Below are 2,356 nucleotides of genomic sequence, written 5' to 3'. Positions count from 1 at the left end.
TATAGAAAAAATATAGAAAAATACATTTTTTGCTACTACTTTAATTGGTATTATAATAATAACATTGAGAAAACTTAATTGGTCTTATTATTCTTTAAATTTAATTATTACTGAAGGTTTTTTCAGAGGTATTATTGTTCAATTAACTAAATGAAGATTTTACAAGATGATCAAAAGAATGTTTGTGTAACTTGTGGAAAACTTTTTAAGTTCAAATCAGCATTAATTGTTCACGATTCAATTCATTCTGGTGGAAAACCTTACAATTGTTATGTTTGTGACAAGAGTTTTACACGAAAAGGTAGTTTAACAAGACATCAACGTACTCATTCTGGTTTGAAGATTTATCAATGTGGTGTTTGTAAAAATTGTTTTTCTCGAAGAATTCATTTAAAACAACATGCAGTAGTTCATAATGATGACAAACCGTTTAAATGCGAACAGTGTGACAAAAGTTTTAATCGTAAAACTAACTTTACAACACACATGTTGATACATAGTGGTAAGAAAGATTTTAAATGTGATGTTTGTAAGAAGAAGTTTGTTCGAAAAAGTCTTGTAAAACAGCATATGTTTACTCAAACTAAAGAGAAGCCCCATGAATGTGAAATTTGCAAGAAAAAGTTTTCACAAAATACAAGTTTAAATGGTCATATAAGAATTCATACTGGGAATAGACGACCTTTTAGATGTGATGTTTGTCTTAGAAGATTTTAAGGTAGAAATAGACATCTTAGAATTCATAAACAATGACAAAAATTTCTAAATCTTATGACTTAAAATTTATCCAATAATTAATAAATAGTATAAAAGTTTGTTGCATATACAAAATATTATAAATTTCTGTTTTTTATATTACTTTATGAGCTGGTTTATAATTTATATTGGTTAAGTTTGAGAAACATAAAACGTTACTATTCATTCTTACAATTTATTAAACTAACGAACGATAAAAATATATCTTGTTCAAAATTTAGAAAGCGTTAGAAAAAAAGTAGATGTTTTTAGTTATGCTGAATAATATCAGAGCTTACAAATATAAAAAGATATTAGCGTGAGTACGATAACGAACTTCTGTTTTTCTTTGTTTTAAAAACACTATTTTAAAATATAAATCTTTTGAGACATAAAATTACTATTAATTTATAAAACAAAATGTTTGTTATCTAACGCGCGGCGTGGTGGCTTAGTAGTCTTAACAACTGTCTGATAATCAGAAGGTTGTAAGATCGAAAAAAAACCCGTCGAGTGGCGTATACTTTAATCTTTGATCTTCTTATGTAGTTTGATAATTTGAAAGCCCTACACCGGGCAATTTTTTCTTTTTAAGTTACTCAATAAGTTAGTATTCTTAAAACGCAATGTAATAACTTAAAAAGCACTGTATTTAATTCTTACAAAACTCTACTATTGTTAAAACAATTAAATTCAAAATCTGAAGTAATTGATTTATAAATAAGCCTAAAACCTAATTTAGTTTAAAAAAAATTACTGTTTTAGTTTGTTAATATTACTAGATAATACTTCTACTACTTAATAATAACGCATTTTTACGGATTTCAAATTGTTTAGTATGTTTTAATGACGTAGTTTTTAATCGTAGTTAATATATTTAATTACAACAATAAATAAAAAGTTAAAATGTTTATGATAAGAAATAGTTAACTAAGAAAAGTATATTCAAAGTATAAAACAAAATTTTTGGTTGTTTTAAAAAAAATATATTTATACAATACTTAAGTTATTAAATGACCATCAAAACTATTAAGTTAAAAAAATTTACATAGACCTGTTAACTTAATCATAAATAAATAAATATACAGCGCTAAATTTTTTTTGTTCTCTTACTTAATATAAAAAACTAATATAGCAAGAAAATTAAGAATTATATTATTAACGAAGTTCGAGTTTGTTACTTTTCCTTAGCATTTGTTACTCATTAGCTCTTTAGATATTTTCAGTTGAAAGATGTTGTTAAAAACTTCTTGAAATTTTAATAATAAAACTTTACTCTAATGTTATTTTAACAAAGCTTAATAAGTAAAGGTTGAAAAACAAAATTTCTGATACACTGAGATGTAAGTGAATTTTTATAAGTTAGTCAAGGAACATAAGTTTACATAGTCTAAATATATAGAGAGGTGAGTTAGCAGATGAAAATATATTTTAAATAAAAATATACAATGAACCTGACTTATGCTATATTAAAAAAAAATTGAATTTTTTAGAATTCTAAATTGCATAACTAAACGAGAATGATTAACGTCATGAGTACGTAAAGATGCGAGAGTTACTGACAGTATTATACAAATTGCTTCGATCTTTGATGTTTTAGGATACATTTGCTATAGTGTAA

General features: G+C 24.6%; 1 pseudogene; it reads left to right on the top strand.

The window, feature by feature from the left end:
- The window catches only part of LOC145831718 (uncharacterized), an 11,226-nt pseudogene extending 10,509 nt beyond the window's left edge, over nucleotides 1–717 (top strand).
- Nucleotides 718–2,356: the final 1,639 nt, after the last annotated feature.

The sequence above is a fragment of the Thalia democratica genome, chromosome 3 (genome assembly GCF_965202585.1).
Source record: "Thalia democratica chromosome 3, ktThaDemo2.hap1.1, whole genome shotgun sequence".
In the NCBI taxonomy this organism is placed as follows: Eukaryota; Metazoa; Chordata; class Thaliacea; order Salpida; family Salpidae; genus Thalia; species Thalia democratica.
Note: the sequence above shows the minus strand (reverse complement) of the source record. Positions and strands in the feature narration are given on the sequence as shown.